The sequence below is a fragment of the Gymnodraco acuticeps genome, unplaced genomic scaffold, assembly GCF_902827175.1.
Source record: "Gymnodraco acuticeps unplaced genomic scaffold, fGymAcu1.1, whole genome shotgun sequence".
Lineage (NCBI taxonomy): Eukaryota > Metazoa > Chordata > Actinopteri > Perciformes > Bathydraconidae > Gymnodraco > Gymnodraco acuticeps.
Genome location: NW_022992351.1, coordinates 3,680,127 through 3,701,612, shown reverse-complemented (window position 1 = coordinate 3,701,612; position 21,486 = coordinate 3,680,127).

Sequence of the window (21,486 nt, the reverse complement as noted above, 5' to 3'; positions counted from 1 at the left end):
TGTGGGCAAACCAATGAGCAGAGTAGTGGTTAGATTCCATAATAAAATTAATTCTACAAAGAAATATGACTTGAACATTTATCCAATTAAACTAATTGAAATAAATAATAAACAAAAACATGATCTATGGTGTAAGCTAAAAAGAAAATCTAAAATATATGTGATATATGAAATGTCAGTCTGTCAGGATTCATACAGACATTTCAGTATACCCAGAGAATGAAACACACTGACTGTTGTGCGTCTGAAGTTTCATTAAGCGCTACGAGAGTGACACTTTCCGATCTGAGGGAAACATCTCAACAACTGTTGGATTGATTGCAACGACCTTTAGTAGCTTCACATTTAAAGCTGATTGCTTGTAAACTGGATAGACATTTGTGTTTGATTATTTAGGTCTAAGCTGTACAGGCTGTTTTATTTGAGGACTGCAACAGACAGTCATTTTTATTGTCGTTTAATAGTTTGTCTGTAAAATGCCCAAAAATTGTGGAATTTCTCCACAATCCCAATTTCTTGGCTCTTTAAACCTTTTCAAATGGCTTTCTTTTCAGACCAATGGTCCAAAAATAACCAAGTCTGCTAATTATTATTATTATTTCAAATGTTAAAATACACCTCCCTGAAGGATGAACGCCTGTAAGAGGAGAGATGATGAGAGAGGGCAGTAGTGACAAATCAGTGCAAAGTGTTCTTTGAAAACAGCTTGTAGTATTATTATTATTATGGAGTAGAGGGACTGTCTTAATATTAAATCTACTGTAAGAACAGTTATTAAACCAAACATAGACTTAGGATACAGCTCATACAAATCATTAAGTCAATAAGTTAAGAAGGGGGGAAATTGCTGCCTAATTTAAGGAATGGACTATTGTGAAGAATAATTAACATGCAATCAATGCAGGATGTAAAGAAATTAATGAATCATTGTAAAGAAACGGCCTGGAAATACAGATAGAAGCAACAATCAGTCTTACGTCTTTCCTTTCTAGTCTCATAGGTTTTAAACCACAATGTAAAAAAATAAACAAGACACTGGCAGCATACTGATGGATAATAATGAGGGTAATAAACAGGCTGGCCCCTGATTGGATCACTGCAGAGGGGTCTACACTGTGGAGCCAGTGCCCTCTTCTGGTACTGATGAGGAAATCACTGCAGCACAGCTCCATCCTGCAGTCTGTAGACCTGAGGGTGAAGCTGCCCAGTGACATCATTAAACTGCTGGGACACGTTTTCATCACCACGTTTAGTACTTCTATATGGATGATTATAAAAGAGATTGAGCTGTGGTTTCTGAAGGGAACCATTTTGTCAGGCAAACCTATTAAAGGACTTGGTGTCTTCTCTATTATTAGAAATCACAATGGAAAAGCTACCATATGTTGTACAAGAGGTTTGACCTGTCTCTAGGTCTGTTTCCTATCAAGGAAGCAGAACCATTAAATATCCCCTTGCTTGTTTTGGGTTATTTTGTTTGAAAATGTATAGTCAGTACAAGTTAAATTCTTGCTTTGTGAAATGTCATCTCATACAATTTTTGTATGAATTAGAAACGAGTCGTGTTTTTTTTGCAGCCGACATAAAATGTGTTGATCCAGATGGTTATCATTGTCTTTATTGTTGTTTAACCATCTTCTTTTTTTTTAAAGATGGTGCACATTAAACATCAAGGTGTCAGATTAAAAAGGGCAATACTAATATACAGTAATACTGTATATTAACAAGTGGATGCACCAGTCTTGTTTGTTAAAATGAGGATTATGGTCCGTGAGAGTTGAGGAATCCAGAAATGTGGGTGTTTTGTAGACGAGATGAAGCTGATGAGAAGACAGGTGTTTCTTTAATGTGAAAACATCTCCTCCCCAGAGGACATTTAGAGAGCAGACAGAGATGGATGGCTGTGTGAAAAGGTTATATCTCTCACAAGTCATGGAGCCACTCCTCGACCATCGTACCTGCCCGAAGTGCCCGAATTTAATCGCGGGAGCTGATCCGCACCCCCTCTGCTTCCTGTGCATGGAGCCGGACCACGCCGCGAGCGGCCTGGACCCATCATCGGCCTGCAATACGTGCCAAATAGGGATGTTAAGATTCACCGATTTGCATCGGTGCACCGGCATACCAACATACTCTCACTCCCTAAGCGTCCAATAACGACGTTTGGTCAGTGTCCGTGGCGTCCAGTTGTGACGCTCCTAGGCTCCTTCAGCGTCATAAAGGGACGCAAATAGCGTTCAACTGATTGCAATGTATTCCCATCTGCGGCGGTATTTGACGCTCAGGGAAGCACGGCATTCGTTTGTGTCGGCTACCCTTAAAGGCAATGTGAGCGTCCATTCCCATTGGATAACGGAGAATTGTACACCCGGAAGTAAGTATTCCTCTTACTGTCGATTGATTTTACAGTGATATCTGCACTACTCATCGACTAAAAAAACACCAGATTATCCTTGTTAATTACACAACATTGATTGGTTTAAATTGTGTGCAATGCTTTTGTATTTTTCCCCTTCGAGTCGGAGAAACAAATATTTTTTCTGAGTAAAGGATGGCAGAAAACACTACACTACCCAGAATCCCCAGCTATCGTTTGGACTACACCATGTGCTCTGTTTGACAAACCCCGTGATAGTCCTCAAGCTCTGTGATTGGTGAGTGTGCTCCGAGGGTTACGCCGATTCTCGAACAGCACTTGAAATGGGATGGAACCACGTCAGACTGTCCAAAACTGGATTTGAACGGGTCCACCGCGTCCCCCCCTCCCCCACCCCGTCCCCAGAACTACAAATGCTGGCTATTCTGTTTCGCAACATGTTCTCTATCTATGGCACGTCTCTACTGGGAGTTGTAGTTTTAAAAGACGTTTTCGTATTTCCCATAATAAGAAGTTGCCAGTATTAAACTGTGTACATCCCTGGAGGTTTAGGGGATAGGAAACACTCAAATGTAAAACATATCATTAATAAATGGGTGAAAATTGCTTGTGCCCATAATGGGCAGCATTAATATATATATACACACATGCCAGCTAAGGTCAGAAGAGCTTTATTTAACAGCTGGTCTTATGTTTTAGACCCCTCCTGTTGTTAATAGATAACATTACATTACATTACATTAATTGATAAGCCTGAAACATGCACTTGTCAAGGTTCAGAGGCAAATTTTGCAAATATGGCAGTAGCCATCGATCAGCTTAAGATAAGATATCATTTATTGATCCCAGGTTGGAAACATTTGCGTTACATCAGCATGTGTTACAGTTGTACATTATGCAGTGGTGTTTATTTGTAAATCATTTAGTATAATCACACAAATTCTGTGTTTTATATTTAACAATTCTGTGTTCTTTATGTATTGATTGTTCAATACCTGACAAGGCCGGAGATGAAATATCTACATACATCTTATAAGAGTATAATACATGATGTATAATATCAGTTAAAATAAGTGCTTCAACATAGTTAACATTGCTGGAGGTATGCACAAATATTGATAGATGTCTTGTAATGCGCTATTGAGGAACCTGCGACCCAAGTTTTTCATTCAATGCAGAACTACACCATAGTTGTGTATGATATGTCAATAAACCTTAGAAAATCTTGAAATCTTGAAAGGGATGTGCAAAATAGTAATTATATACAGTCTTTAGTGAACTATTAGTAGAGAATAACGAGTAATGAATATACTTTATAGGGATCCTATTAATATCTAATAATACAAATAATGAAATTCAATAACATGCTTTAACCACTAGGTGTCCCTTTATATCAGCTGTGCACCTTTATGGTGTAAATACAGCCTATCTACCAATTGGATCAAATATAAAAGTCAGCCGAATTAGTGTTGATACTGCAAGGAGACGTATTGTGTGAAAAGAAATGTAAGATGTTGTTTAATTGCTGATATATTTATGACCCACGTCACGTTTTCAGTTCCTCATGTTTGTCTAGAAGTCTTCTCATCAGGGCTCTATAAATAGAGAACTACGGCAGATATGTAATATTTAATGCAGCCGAACCGTGTATTACAATGCCGTTATGTGATGACTTTCAAAGAGAAAAGCAAGCACACTCGGAATAAAGTATTATTTATTTATTTTTAAAAGTTTTCGGTCTGTTTCCGGTATTTGTTAATGACGATGTGCTGTGAGATGTGAGACTGGAATTGCACAGGGGAAAATAACGTATCTTTAGATGCGGATTTTGTTAAACTAATATGTTTGATTCTGATCCTATATCTTCTTGGCACCACTATCTTCTATTCAATCCACTTTGTTGAGCGTTCTGCCCCTGGTTCTGTCTGTCATAACGTGGAGACTGCATTAATGCCAGATGTCCGGACTGCTGGGGAAGGTTGGGGGGAGGTGCGGGCTGGGAGAAGGGGGGCTGGGTGAGGGGGGGGCTGTGTGTGCTGCTGGACCCCCCACCGCTTACCACACTGTCCTGCCCAGTGATCGGTCTCTCCACAAACATGACATGGCATCAACTTTTTGGGATTTTTGTTCTGCTGCTGTCTGCTCTTATTATGATAATCCTGTGATCTCCCCTGATTTTGATACTGCTGTGTGTGGTTTTGTCCCTGCGTTTGATAAGCCTGGGTGTTTTGAGGCAATTGTTGAATCAGTTGTGAAATTCTGGGAGTAAGAAATATTTGGCTCCTATGCAACGCACGCATTGTGGCGATAGTCGCTTTCCAAGATTTAATTTGCCATTCGGGAGTCGACATCATGTAGGCCTGAGCCGTTTCTGGGATTAAATTATGTAACAAGGTCTGTATGGCAAACAAATCATTACCGTCTCTTTTAATTCGCGCATTATTATCCCACACTCTCATGATACACTGGATACATTCTGGGACATTTTCCGCTGGGTCTTGTACACATGCCGTCACTTGTGAGAAATCTGTGTGAGTTTTAGCGCATGCTCTGATAGCCAATGCGGCGACGTTTTGTATCCACATGTCTCGTGTCTGTGTCGTGGGCCAGTCCCCTGCGGCTGTACACTCAGGAAATTTAAACTCGTCTCTGCACGTGGGCCAATCTGCCTTGTATGTTAAGATTATCAGCTGTTTAACATCATGAACCAAACAGTTATAAACTGAACAAATATTAGTCAACCATGACAGATACTCATCTGGACTTTTAGTGGGACTGGGAGCGTGGTTAGTGACATCAATGACCTCAGCGGGTGTCCAGGGTTTGCAAACTGGAACCTCTCCTATCAGAATTTTCGGGGCGGTCACACTTTCTTCAGAATTATTATCGTGAGATGTTTGCTTTGTCGTGTACATTTTACGCTGGACATTTTTTGAAAAACTGCTGCCGTACGGCGAACCTGGGTAATCTTGTAAAAGGAGTGGTGGGGTGCGAGGAGTGGGGGTCAATCGCGGACTGCCATGTGAAACATTCCCCTCCCCCGCTGCTGCCCTCTGCTCGGCGTGTGCCGATTCTAATTCTCCATGTTGTCCTATCTGATATCTCAACTTATTTTCATTCATGATAGCTGCAGCTGTTATTAACAGATCATCATCGGAGTTTCTCGCAACGGGATTTGAGAGTTCTGTCGCGGGAATTATTTTCGTACAGAGAGATACAGCCTGCTCTCCGTCCAACAGCCCCGCGTCTGTCAAAATACAAATGAGCTGAGATGGGGTTGGAGTTTTACCTTGTCTTTTAATCCAATCATAAATTATGGATTTTGCAATGTCTGGAACATTTTCACCGTGTCTTTCCCTGAATCTGGACATGTTTTCTGATCTCACATCAAAAGCAGCCTCTAGGCTAAGCAAATGAAAACTTTTTGCACATTGAGCAACTTGATCAATAAGCGCCTTGAGCTCAATGGAGCCTCGCTCGCTGCCAACAGATTTTGCATTTTTCCTTTCTTCATAACCCCGCTTTTCTGCCAAAGCCATCCAGGCTTTCACACATTCTGTCATGTATCCTTGATCCCATGAACAATTTGAATTATCTTCCACCAGTTTAAATGCTTGCCACAACACGGCCATATCAAAACTACCTGTCAGAGGCCAATCAAATCGAATCAATCCTTTCTGATTAATCTGTTGTGAGTGTTCGCAAAGTAACGATGTAAACGGCATAACTTTAGACCAATCCAAAGTTCTTCCGACAATTCCAGACGGCATGTTTGGAGAAAACAAATGCGTGTAGTGGTTTTCTGCAATCGGGGTTTTTTTAAGTGTCTTTGTGCGTGAAATGGTTTTCCTCTTACCAACTGAATCGTTTGTGGAGGCAGTATTACCCATGTTTAACGGTTAGTACAATAAAACAAACACTGCAATTAGACAAACAAACATGTACTCGCAACAAAATCAGTGCCCTGGCCAAAAAATCATCCAGTTTAATTTAGTCCGAGAATTACGGAAACGTCAACGGGAGCACTGAAATATCTGTTTAATATGGGCTCTTCTCAGCCATATTCAATCTGTTGATGAGCAATAAACTACCTTATTCTCAATCAAAACCACTATGCAAATGTAGTGGTAAAACTGCTCAACCGACCGAGAGCAGCGATTGTTTTAATTAATTCAGTGCTTTTTTTAATTTTTATTTTTATTTTTTTAAACAACAGCCAATTCAATAATCCGTTAGTTTATTAAACACAGTGTGAACGTAATATTCTGCCACGACCCTTCCCATTTAATAGCTCAATTTAGTTCTTGAGCTTATGGTGTGATTAACAGAAAATACAAGTCTGTGTTCTTAAACATTACTCGTGTGCCGTTCACCACAGGGGGGAAGGGAATTCGCCCTCCCTCCTGCAGGCCTGAGCAGACACCCGAAAACGGATTGGTCTGATTTAAACCCGTTGAAATCTCCAGAATTCGGCAATTTGTTTCAATTACAAATCCTCACATTGCTTTTTTTTTTTTTTTAAACAGAGGTTCCACCTTGCTGATGCTTTCCTTAAGGTCTCTCCGAATATTTGCAGTGTGTGATTGTCCAGTAATTTAATTCTAGAAACCACACACAGCGGAAATCGTTAAAAGTCGATGTTCCGAGGTTATTTATTAGCCCCAAATATTCTTATTGTTTATACATGAGCTGTGCTTGCTTTTGTTGGCACTTGCCCCAGCAGCATTCACAGGAAGAACCGGCCAGGATAAAATCCCCTTTTGACACCGATTCCTCAGGTTATGATTAAGCCTTCAGATGTACATAGTGGAGAGACCAAAACAAATTGTACTCGCGCAGTTTCACAGATAATTTTGATATCTGTGTAAGGCAGTTGTTCAAATAGATTTGAAAAAAAGCACTTACCAGCCTTCTGAAGAAATCTCGGCATCCTATTCGTAGACGCCAAAATGTGAAGGTAAACTTCTGTTGTTGCAATGTTGAGGTAGAATGAAGGAGTCTGGAACGGTTGTTAGCCAAAAGCACCGAGAGTTTATTGATCACAGTACATTAATTACATACGGCCGGGGAGATCACTTAGTTGCACACCGTCCCGTGTTTCACCAGCGATCTCTGAACCAAAAGACACAAAACATCTAACCAACACGAGGAGAGGCGGGCTTCCAGAAAGCCCGCGTATAATCAATAGCCGATGCGAGACAATGGTCCGCTTGTCTCAAAGAGATGCTGCCAGGTCAACCCTCCCCCACGGACATAGGAGAAGCGTTTGACCTGTGACCTCAACCTACAGAGGAGTCTTTGAGTGACTACAAGCAGATGTTTGCAGTATCAAAGACTCTAAGGAATAATAAGAGACTCTATAAACAGATCAGATTAAAATATTCTCTTACACCTGAGACAGGGGTTTTACGGCCGGTGCATCCGCCTTCGTCTAGCCCCCGTTGCCAGACATCTGGCAGTGTGTGGAGGCGACATGGCAGCAGCCATTAAAAACGAAAGCCCCAGTAGCCGCCATGACGGGCATCATCAGGGTGCAGGGCCACTCGGACACGGCGTGTCCCGGTGTGCCCCCCCTTGACGAGAGCCTGGTGGCCCATCTGCTTCGGCAGGCGGCTGGTTGGGTGGAGGGTAAGAGACCTCTGCCCCCGCTGCCCCGGGACCGAGACACCTTGGATGAATATCCTGAATATCTTGTCCAGATATTCAGGCTCGGTACGCAGATGGCGGATGCGGCAAATAATCTCGGCGTGTTGGGCGTCTCCCCGATTACCCATCAGGCAGACGCCCCCGCCCTCCCGCAGCAGGACGGGAGCAATTATCCGGACTGCTGCATTGGTCAGATGAATAATCTGATCCATGGAGTGGCCACCGCAGCAGGGCGGGTGATGTCCTTGGCCACAGATGCGTCTCGTCACATCTGGCTAGGTCTCACTGCCCTATCCACGGGGGGAGAGAATCTCTCCGCCCGGGACGCAAGGGTGAATCCCACCTCCTACCTCCTCATTTAATACACAGATTCCAACGAAGTCTTTTCAAAATAAAAAGAAAGTTGATCTGTATCCAAGTCTAAGTGTCCTTTGTTCCACAATGCTACACTTACACGTAATGTTGACTGTACACATTCCCCACTCGCCGCCCCAGGCAAGCTGTAGCTCCTGTAAAGTGCTAGTGGGCATGCGCAGATGAGAGTGATAAACCGCAGGGAGTGCTATGCGGGTACAGGGACATTATTATACGAGAAAAAACGCGGCTGAATCGGTTGATCCATAGGTTAATAATGTATCTGTGGCTTTGAAGCAATTGTTTATAATCCATAATTCCATTTGTATGTAAAAATCGGAGCACAAGGCCACCAGGGTGGGTGGAGGGGGTCAGGAGGACGGGACTGAGCTGACTGCCCAGGAGCACAGCAGAGGACCAGGAAGGGATCTCGGGCGGACGGCCCGGGGGCAAGGCAGAGTTAAAAAAGGGGGACTCGGGCGGACAGCCCGGGGGCAAGGCAGAGTTCAAGGAGGGGTTCTCGGGCGGACGGCCCGGGGGCAAGGCAGAGTTAAAATCAATCAATCAATCAATCAATGTTTATTTATATAGCCCAATATCACAAATGTTACATTTGTCTCAGTGGACTTTACAGTTTGTACAAAATATCAGTATGACAATACGACACCCTCTGTCCTTAGACCCTCACATCGTACAAGGAAAAACTTCCGAAGAAAACCCACAGTTTAAAGGGAAAAATGGGAGAAACCTCAGGGAGAGCAACAGAGGAGGGATCCCTCTCCCAGGACGGACAGACGTGCAATAGATGCCGTGTGTAAATTGAAAAGATAATACATTTGCAACATAGGTAGTCCAAATGTTTGGAAATGCATGTGTGTATAATAGGAAGATGAATCCACGAGGATATCCATCCAGGACCTATGATCCAGGACCACAGCCACGACTCAAGATCCAGGGCTCGCGATCCAGGACAGAGGAGCGCAGGATCATCCATGACTCCGGATCCCGGCGTATATAGACACCAAAAAGAAAGACATTTCGGGAAGCTGGGTTAATCGGAACATGAGAGTACACAGGTATAGACAGAGAGAAGGAAGAAGTAAGATGTCCCCCGACAAACTAAGCCTATATCAGCAAAACTAGGGGCTGAATCTAATCAGCCCTAACTATAAGCTTTATCAAAAAGGAAGCGCACTCTTAAAAATGGATAGGGTGTCTGCCGCCCGAACACAAACTGGAAGCTGATTCCACAAATGTGGAGCTTGATAAGAAAAGGCTCTGGCTCCCATTGTACTTTTAGAGACTCTAGGAACAACCAACAACCCTGCATTCTTGGAACGCAATGCCTAGTAGGACAGTAGGGTATAATGAGTTCTTTAAGGTAAGATGGCGCCTGCCCATTAAGGGCTTTGTAGGCGAGAAGAATAATTTTAAATTCTATCCTGTGTTCTATAGGGAGCCAGTGTAAGGCAGCCAGAACAGGAGTAATGTGGTCCCTTTTCCTAACTCTGGTTAGTACACGAGCTGCAGCATTTTGAATCAGCTGAAGCGACTTGACTGACTTCTTGGTACACCCTGATAATAAAGAGTTACAATAATCCAGCCTTGAAGTAACAAATGCATGGACTAGTTTCTCTGCATCGTTTTGAGGCAAGATATGCGTTACGTAGATTACGTAGATGGAAGTAGGCGGTCCTTGAAATTGATTTTATGTGGGCGTTAAAGGATAAATCCTGATCAAATATAACACCAAGATTCCTTACAGTCTCACTGGAGGCCAAATTAATGCCATCCATAGTTAGTATATCCTTAGATAATTTGTTTCGTAGATTCTTCGGGCCAAGTACAATAACTTCAGTTTTGGTCATGTTTAACATCAAAAAGTTTAAGGTCATCCACGTTTTTAAGTCCTTAAGGCAGTCTTGAATTTTATTTAGATGATTAATTTCATCAGGCTTGATTGATAAATATAGTTGAGTATCATCCGCATAACAATGAAAATGTACAGAATGATTCCTTATAATATTGCCTAACGGAAGAATATATAATGTGAACAAAATAGGTCCGAGCACTGAGCCCTGTGGCACTCCATGGCTAACTTTGGTTTGCGTGGAAGATTCATCATTGACACGTACAAACTGAGAGCGTTCAGATAGATAGGACCTAAACCAGTCTAAAGCAGTTCCCTGTATGCCAACTAAGTGCTCTAGTCTTTGCAATAAGATATCATGGTCGATAGTATCAAATGCAGCACTGAGATCGAGCAAAACAAGAATAGAGACACGTCCCTTGTCAAAAGGGGTATTCGGGCGGACGGCCAGGGGGCAAGGCAGAATTCAAAAAGGGGGACTCGGGCGGACGGCCCGGGGGCAAGGCAGAGTTCAAGGAGGGGCGAAGTCCACAGCTCTCAGGGGACCGGGCAGGAGCCGGTGTTGACCGGACAGTAACCAGAGCCGGTGGAACAGGTGTCGGCAAGACTCCCCACGGAAGAGGACAAGGAGTTGGCAGGACCCCCGGCGAGACATGTGATGTCGAGGCCTCCAACGAAACAGGACATGGGGTTGGCAGGACCCCCGGCAGGAGAGTAGTCGGCGGGGCCTCCAACGGCACAGGACATAGGGTTGGCAAGACCCCCGGCAGGAGAGTAGTTGGCGGGGCCTCCAACGGCACAGAACATAGGGTTGGCAAGACCCCCGGCAGGAGAGTAGTCGGCGGGGCCTCCAACGGCACAGGACATAGGATTGGCAGGACCCCCGGCAGGAGAGTAGACGGCGGGACCTCCAACGAGACAGGACAAGGAGCTGGCAGGACCCCCAGCGGAACCTCCAACGGCACTCGAGAGGTGACTCGAGAGGGAACTCGAGAGGGGACTCGAGAGAGGGCTTGAGAGGGAACTCGAGAGGTGACTGGAGATGGGAACTCGAGAGGAGACTAGAGAGGTGACTAGAGAGGTGACTTGAGAGGGGACTCGAGAGGATACTTGAGAGTTGACTTGGGAGGTGACTTGAGAGGAATCTCGAGAGGGAACTCGAGAGGAGACTCGAGAGGGGACTTGAGAGGGGACTCGAGAGGTGACTCGAGAGGGGACTCGAGAGGGAACTTGAGAGGGGACTCGAGAGGGGACTCGAGAGGGAGAGGGCTTGAGAGGGAACTCGAGAGGAGACTCGAGAGGGGACTTGAGAGGTAACTCGAGAGGTGACTTGAGAGGGAACTCGAGAGGAGACTCGAGAGGGGACTCGAGAGGTGACTTGAGAGGTGACTTGGAAGGAGACTTGAGAGGTGTCTCGAGAGGAGGCTTGAGAGGTGACTTGAGAAGGCCCAGGAGAGGAGACTGGAGAGGGAACTTGAGAAGAAACTTGAGAGAGGACTTGAGAGGGGACTTGAGAGGGGACTTGTGTCCGCCGGTACGCCGACAGGACAAGGGGAGCTGGCGTTGGACGGACAGCCAACAGGAGACGAGGTGCTGGAGTCGGCGGGTATGTCGACAGGACACGGGGAGCTGGCGTCGGACGGACAGCCAACAGGAGACGAGGTGCTGGAGTCGGCCGGTATGCCGTCAGGACACGGGGAGCTATATGCCATACATTTTTGCACACATTCACAGTAAATATTTATTCAGTATGATAGCTGTCTAACAGAAGTTAAATTAATTTCTCACTTATTCTGACAATGTACTTAACCCCAAATAAAAGAACCCAATAAAAAGAGTTGTTAAATAATAGTGAAGTCACGTTGTAATAACAATAACTCATCTCTCTCTCGTTTTATTTTTGAGCTTTGCCAAAAGCCACTGTGTCAATGTTGTCCTACTTGGGTTGCCGTCCGGAGTTGTCCAATATGGCGGACCATCTCGCACATGCACACTGCAGATCGGGCAGAGCTGCAGATCGGGTAGTGACCAAGCCCCCAGGAAGTGCGCCGGACTCAGATGAAAATATTCGTGCTGGCCAAACGGCGGTACTACACTTCCGTTTGGTTGCCAGGCCCGGAAACACCTTTTCCCATTGACTTACATGGGGAAAGAGTGGTCTGTAACTCGTTGGATAATTTTTTTTAAACTAAATAAACTACCCAGTATGAACACTTGTATAGCCCTTATTAAAAACATTCGTTCCTCAAGTTGTAAAAATGTGCTACTAACGTTATTCTGAGAGTTATTTCCCTCTGCATTATGAATGCGCATCTAACCCACGGGACCGCGCCGCCCGGCACGTTCATGTTACGTGTCCCGACCAATCAGAGCACACTGTGCTCACAGGGAGGGTGGGGCTGGAGCTATTGGAGCTACAACGAGCCGTTAAAGGCAGAGAGTGAAATTCAGTGAATACACGTAGTTTACAGAGATGCTGTATGAGAAACCAATGTGAGTTGCGTTAATCTTTACCCATGGATAAGAACGGATCCATATCGTCTTACTGCCATCCCACGGAGCTGTAATAATGGATATATTGCACATGTTTGCTGTAATTCATTATCATACTACATGGGCTGTATGATTAAATCTTGTACCGTAAATGTTGTATTAAATAAAGTTAATATTACCGACATTATTAACGTCCCTGTAGCTTCGTATTGCACTAAGAAGCTTATTGCACTGTATATAAATAGGCTATATATAAATATATATATATATATATATATATATATATATATATATATATACAATGCAATAATTATTTCATGCTAAATGAAGCTCTGTTGGATATCACTAGATCCTGTTACAGCGTAATATAAGTACATAACGATTGATGTGTACATTAGCATCATTACTAGCTAGCCGCTAGCTGCTAACTGCCGCCTCGTTCATATCAAATCCATGATAACAACAATTCATTACCATGCTGTCATGAACGTGCGGTGCTGTTACGTGTACGCAAATTGACGTGCTTGATGTGAACGAGCATTTTGGTTAAAGTTGCGCATGCTCTATGAGTGCACATACGGGTACTTCTCAGGCATGCTGGGTAATCTGTGACGTTTCACTCTCTCAAAAGTTGGGCCATTTTATCATCATGCGCTAATGAGCAGCTTTCATAGGAATGAATGAGGCCCCGCCTCCCACGCTGTATCCAATTCTTATGATACATCCATGGTACACTGACCCATGGTACTGACACCCAAAGATATATATAAACACTAGATGGCTCATGGGAGATTTTCCAGCGTAGCTGACCGGCCGCCGTCTTGCTACAGTCAACAGTTACTCTGATTCACGCTATGGTAGCTGTTGTGAGGTGAGTGATCTGCACAAAAATACTCTTAACTCGCTGACATCTTGACTGATTTACAAACGGTTTGGTTTATTATAAACATTATTAGCATGGCTATGATACAGGATGCTTGGACATGTTGAAATTGCAGCTTTTCTTTGTGTATGTGGTTGTATTTATTAGCTGGCTAATAACAAGAGGCTGTGAGTGAGACCTAGTATTACAAAGTTCACCCAGCAACTTTAGACCAGTGGGAGAGGCAGAACTGCTCTTTCTTTTCAACATAACTTAAGTTACACATGATTTCTTCCAAGTGGTTTGGCTTGTTAAAAACATCTTACATTATGATACAGGAATTTGCTGGCTTTGTGTTTACAGAAGTACCTGACTATGCCGGACTTTTGTGCAGCCTACGGATGCTCTAATCACCGCAGTCTGCAAACAAGAACCCGTGGGATCACCACATATGTTTATGTTTGCTCAGTCTAATAAACCCATAACATGGTTGTGGAAGAATACCAAAGCTGAGGCTGGACGATGATTGATTGTTGGTGTGCCATGTGTCACCGTGTGTCTTATTTGTTTTGTGTTATACTGTATTTTATTGTGTGCAGCTGGTCCTTATCTCCAAGACACATTTAAAACAAATAACCTTGAAGCCCCATCTCTCCCCACCTGCTCCTGCTTCCTACATCCCCTCCACACCACACCAAGTTGTTCTTCTTAATAATAATAATACATTTATTTTGGGGGGCCACCTTTCATAACACCCAAGGACACCTTACAGGGGCATAGGGGCAATATAGGGAACAATTTAAACAGTGGATTTTGTGATATATCAGCCGGGGTGAGACAAGACAAACCACAAATGGACTACAGAAGGACACAAAAGGACACATGGTACCGTTTATATTATTCTTGGTCTTTTTTCAATAACATATTTCAAAGGTTCTGGGTTTGTTTACAAATCTAGAAACTAAATACAAAACTAGGATGATATGAAGATCTCATGTCAAAAATAATTGTGATAAATTAGACAGAACTGGCCTGTCTGTGAGCACATTTTATGTTGGTTTGGTTCTTCTGATAAAGGTGTGAATATCTAAATAATATACCAACATATGCTATTGTCATTAGTTGTGTCTCTGTTCTTCAAGCTAAGGCATTGCTAAATTAACAACTCTTGGCTTACAGAGTGGTAACATGAGACCGATTTTTATATATAAAATATAAATGTATTTTAATTTTATAATTTATTTATAATTTATTTTAAATATTAACAATATAATAAAAATAAATGGAAATATATTTAATATAAATACCTTGTGTGTGTGTGTATAGCTATAGCTTTATCTGATTAATGTTATTTTCATATGAAAGTCCATGATTATAAGTATGCAGTATCATAACTACATCTTTGATGTTTATAAAAAACCAAACCGTTTGAAAATTGGTTGAAAATTGAGCAAGCTATGGTTATTTAAATAGTAAACCATAATGTTATGAATGAGAGAACTGCCTGTAGCAAGATGGCGGCCAAGTGGCAACGTCGGTCTCCATTGGCCAGCAGCGCGGGTGAGTCATCTAGTGTTTATATAGAGAGGCGAAGTCCCTCCCCTTCCGGGAGCCTCCATGGGACCCCGGAAGCGGAAAATTATACATTGAAGTCAATGGAGAGAGAAAGGTTATCTTTTGATCCCGTTTGAATTGTGCCACGAATGACACATATGATGTTTGTCAATTTAAAAGAACATTTTGCAAGTCAAAAAAATAAAAATGTGTCGTAAAACTGTGAAGTTACACATTTTTTTGTGTGAAACCGCTCAGTGAACTACAGGTCTCTGGTCTCGCACAATACGCGTCACCATCACAAAGACGGCCGTCACGTTAGCAAATTTCACCTGTTTCTTTCAGAATGAGGCGAAAAGTAAAACAAGGTGAACATCACTACAAGTCTGGGCATGTTGAGAGCTGTACATACACGAAAGGGGAGTTAGTCGGTTCCGGTGTTACCGAACAAATTGTGGCCCGAACAACTGGTGAGATTCTATTATTTTCGACAGATGTATTGGGGCGTGTACCTTGAGGACCCATTGTTGACTCACCGGGAAAGAAACATCTCGATCGCTTCGCGTGTTGTTCAAATTCATCTTTTGGTATATCTGACTGAATAGGACGACTTTGATGCACGTTCAGTACGCGTATGTGAGGTTGTGGGTGAGAAGCTGATATCGTGAAGCTTACAGTGACGACTAGAACATGACAAAGTAGGTGACTGTGGGGATGCCTGTGCAAAACATGGCGAACTTTAATAAATCATTTTAACAATATATTTTTGTCAGAGTTTCAGTTGTACATCGTTCTGAATGTGATGTATAGTAGCTTTGATAGCTGTCCATACCTTCAGACCGCCTCTATGTGAAACACAAGTTGTTTACTGACAGCCCGAAAGCAGCCTGGAGATGGCAAGCTGTGATCCGCTCCGAATAAATGGTGATATACTGTAACTTCTCCAGCCATTCTCAAGCGATCAATGTTTTTATTAAATACCTGTATCCCTCTCATCACAACACAACTCTACACTGTGCAGAAAAAAATAACTTACATGAAATAACATGTGTTATTTCATGTATGTTATATGTTAAAACAATATTCCATGGCTAATCCGGTAAACCACAGAAAAGTAGCCTAAATCCAGAATGAATATACGGTACAATAGTTATTGTATATATATATATATATATATATATATGTATATGTATATATATATATACAATAACTATTGTACTGTAGGCATATATATATATATATATATATATAAATATACCCATACAAATATACCCATTGTTGTGGAATATTTTCCAAGGCCCATAACTTTGACCCAGTGTATCAGTTCAAACTGTCCTGACTGAGCACAGGCACCTGTAACCTTGGCTGCTGTGCTCTCAGTGTTTTGTCTCCCTGTTCCTGCCTGTTGGCGTCAGCTGATAGAGGTGTTATCATTCTATCTTGTTATGCAGCATGTTGATGATGCTCTCTGAACTAGCTAAATACATGGGTCTGGGGTAGAGTTCTTCAGAATTGACGTGGCAACTCTACCGTGAAGTCAGAACCTCTGACTCTTGGACTTGTGATGTGAATCCTCCGGCCGTTAACTCCAAATAAACTATCATGTGTTTGACATCAAAGCTACTGCTCTTCCCGTGTCTCCTTCCTGAGTCGGTGACTCCCACTGCATAGCTACACAGAAGTTTCCTCTACACCCATACTTATTAATATATACATATTTATTTTTGGCTTACACGAACAACATATAAAACCCTGAATTCTGTGTGTGTGCACAGACATGTTTCACTTCTTACATGTGAGCAGAAAGCAATCTGCAATCAATGTAATTGGCCATCTAGGATCTAGATAAAACCTGTTTCCCTACCATGGCTTACACTCTACAACAGGTGTAGAGCTACATTATAATGACCTGGATTGTCTAGGCTATATAAACCACTGGACTTGTCAAAAACTTTGTGGGTTTGTGAGTAGAGAGAGGTTAGAGACAGAGAGATTAGAGACAGCGAGAGATTAGAGACATTAGAGACAGAGAGACATTAGAGACAGCGAGAGATTAGAGACAGCGAGAGAAAACAGTTAGTTAGAAATTAAATAGAAAAAGATCAGAACGTGCGTGAGTGAGTACTGAATGTGATAGAGTGTTGGTCCTTGTGAGTGGAATTGTATTGTGTGTTTAATTAAGTGAGTGATTGTTGTTTGCCTGTGTGTGTGTTTGAGGGAGAGCGTAGTACTAGGGTTACATAGGAGTGAGTGGATCCAACAAAAATGGACCCAAGACTTGTGAAAGAGCTGATGGATGTAAAACTCCAGAACGTTTTTCCTGAAGGCTTATCAAGCCATCAGAGGTTTGTGATCAAGAGAAGAGCTGAGACCTTCAGGATTAAAGGTAAGAGTGTGTGGACTTCAGAATATCGTGTGCTATGATAATACTCTCAATGAATATATAATTATGACATTTCAATACCAGATGGAGAACTGCATTACATATGCAGAAGAAAAAAGGACATGGCTGAGCACCTCGCCAAAGTGGTGCTATCCTCAGAAGAAGCTGACAAGCTGTTTAAAGAGTTTCACTGCAGCCAATTGGGAGGACATTTTGGTGTAGAGAAAACACATGGTGCCATCATGAAAAGATTGTATTGGCCTGGTATGGTGGATGACATCCGCAAGTGGGTGAGTTATAAAATAATGAGGTAAATTACACATTATGGTACAAAAGTGGAGCACAAAAAAGTTTATGGTGTGTTTTTTTTTCTTTTCCAGATTTCTGAGTGCCAATCAAAGAGGGCAAGCATCAGAGAAAAGAGGGAGTACACTCCCATTGAGGTACAAGGAAACAATTCCAGCCAGTTTCAGCTTTGGAACATGTGAACTGTGGTTTACTGAAATGCAAATGTTTTCTTCTTCTCAGGTAACAGAGCCTCTGGAGCTTGTTGGGATGGACCTAGTGGGTAAACTCACACTAACAGATGGTGGCAATCAATACATTTGTGTCATGGTTGATTATTTCACCAAATGGGCAGAGGCATACCCACTTAAAAGCAAAACAGCAGATGAGGTGACCAAGTGTATTCTTGATTTCTTTTACAAATTTGGTGCACCTCAAAGACTGCTAACAGATCAAGGCGGGGAATTCTGTCATAAGGTATACCGTTGAAGCATTATCACTCCCTATTATATAACATTTCTGTGCTAACTTTTTAGTGTGAATGCAAAATTCATCAAAATTCACCAACACATTCTCGCAGTTTACACACACACAGGCATTTTCAGCAGGAGATGCATTTCATTGTTTCATTTTTGTCCCAATGTTTCCTTCAAGGTGAACTATAACCTTTGTGAGAGGCTGGGAATCGAAAGAAGCCTGTGTTCCCCGTATCATCCACAGACAAATGGGCTCGTGGAAAAATTAAATGGAACAATACAGAGGTATGTTAATTAATATACATAACATTATTTTTCCTACATTAACAGTAATCACAAATTATACCTAAATAAAACAATAAGAGTAAATAAATGGGTTGCTTTATCATATATTTGAAACAATGTTGTCTTCTACCTGATTGTGTCTGTACTTTACCTGAATTTAGGTCCCTGAACAAACTGGTGGCGGGTGAGCCCAAGCGTTGGGACCAATTCCTGCAGCCCACCATGTTCAGTCTGAGAACCAAAACTCAGCTGACTACAAAGTTCAGTCCCTATTTTCTGATGTTTGGGAGGGAGGCGAGGTACCCATCAGAGGTGCCCAAGGAGTACAAAGTAAGATCCGGTTAATCGCTTATCCTGTAGCATTATTTTTATTTCAAACATGTATGTCCTCTACATTCTAACTGTTTTCTGTGGCAGATAACAGAAGACAAAGTGAAAAGGATGGTGGAAAGGGAAGATGTCTGGAAGGGACTTCAAAAACAGGAGGCCGTTTTCACGCTTGTAAAGAAAAACATTAAAAAAAAGCCAAGAGAGGGTCCGGTCCGCAAGAGGAAACTGGAGAAAGGGCAAGCGGACAACTTCCAAGTGGGGGACTTGGTTTTAAAAAGAAACAAAAGGTTGGAGCAAAGAAAAGGTGGGACACTAGAGGTGGAAATGCAGGGACCTTACCGGGTTGTGGACATTGAGGGGAAAGTTGCTGAAATAGTTTCAGAAAAGGGAAACAATAAGATGAAAGTCAACATTGACCACCTCGCACACTATGTCCAGCCAGAGGAGAGGATCCCTGCTAAATTGAAAAAATTGTTGGATCCTTCTCCTCTGGCTGATCCACTGATCTCCACACCCACCTCCACATCCACACCCTCCACATCCTCCCAAACCCTGGCTCCATCAAGTCAGGCAGAAGGAGCATCTTCTGAGGTGGAGACTTGTAAGTAAACTGACACAAAGTACACCTCAAAGTATGCATTTCCTTAATAACTAACATGCGTTATCTTTTTTTTTTTTACAGTAATCCGAGACATATGGGCAGGGAGGAGGAAGGAGACGCTATGGGCCAAGTATGGCCCATACAAAGTTTACAGCGAGAACCTCATGGTCTTGGCCCCAGGACAGCAGTTGGAGGGAGAGGTAAGCCTACTTTATAAGACAAAAGTACATATGCAAAGTGGTAATTCTTTATCAAATGGGATAAAAACATCTGTTGTATTTATAGATTATCAATGCCTATTTATCATGGGTGGGTGTAAAAGCTGGGGCTTTCATTTTCGACTCCTACCTCATCACTTCCCTCTGGCAGGGAAAACACAAAGGCGGTTTAAGAAAGGTGAGTAGAGTAGGACTAGAAATAAGTGTATGTACATATGTATGTACTTAAGTATGTACAAATATTTTTCAGTTGGACCTGACAAAACACAATGTGGCAGCTGGAGCCGTCTGTCACAGGGCACACTGGACCCTCATTGTAAGTAATCTAAAATGTTAATGGATCAAGATATTTCTTTTTATTCAACACTTGTTTATTTAACACTTGACACTTTGTTTAATTTGTTGCACTTCCACAGATCATGTATCTGAGGGAAAACAGGTGCCTTTTCTTGGACCCATTTGGGGCCACCAAAGAACAGATAAGCCGCTGCAAAGACACGGTAAATCAAGTATCAGCTGTAATGTCTTTACTAGATATATTCATGCATTCAGGATGTGGGATTATATTAAGGGAGCAACACAAAGCCACATCAATGATGTTCCGGATTACTGCTGTTTTACTTCAATAACATAAGATTGTCCTGTGTGAACATTCAGCTGTTCTTGACGTAAAAAGGATTGTATGTCCAAAACATAATGTATGTGTTCCCTGTGTAGATCGCTGGTCCGCAAGACAAACCCAGCTGTTGGGAGATGGGCATGCGACAGCATGGATCATCCCAAACAGCAGGACACAACATCATGCGGTGTGTTGATTTGCAAGGTAACATTTATGAATGTGTGTATATATAACCATCTGTCATCAAACCATAATACGAAGATACTTATCTCAGACTTTGTTAGCTTGCAGAGCAAATACTATTGGACCAGAAGGTCCAGTACCCTGTTGACCAGGCGGGTGTAGCCACAATGAGGTTCGACATGGCAATGTCCCTGGTGAAAAATTCCGGTATACAGGACTAAACCAGAGAAACCGAAATATCCTGTATTTTTTCCATTTCACTACATTTATGCCGGTATTTGTTTTTTACAGATGACCTATCCCAGCTGTGTCGGGCCTGTGGGGAACTTAGTTCAGGGTTCACCAAGGTTGACCAATGGGTAAGACGTTGTATTAATTTCCTGACCACCATTTGGCTGGAAGACTGGGATACACCCTGGATAGGTTACCTCAACATCACCGGGTGAACACTATAACAGATATTGAACATTTTTACTTTAATTCACCAAACTTGCATGTCTTTGCACTATGGGAGAACACTGGTGCAGTGGAAGGAACCTCTGAGCACGGACTCTACACAGAAAGAACCACAGATAAGATCCCAACCTATACATTGCTTATTTAGTTAAATGTTAACAGAGTGATTGTAAAGCGTACTCTGGATGAGTGATGTTAATCTAAAAAAAAATTGGCCATGTTCTAACATGTATTATTTCTGTTTCTTTTCAGATTGAGTGCACCGGCTGTACCAAATGGTACCACACAACATGTGTTGGGCAGCCCTCTATCTCACTGGACTATTACTGCAAAAGCTGCACTTTATAAACACACAAACACACACACACATTCCTTGTTTATGTTCACATGTGGTCCAGGCTGTTGTCATTGCACACTTAAAGCTAAAGTATTACGTTTTTCAAAGGCAACTTATATATATATTTAAAGAAATGTACATAGATTTGTGTGTACAT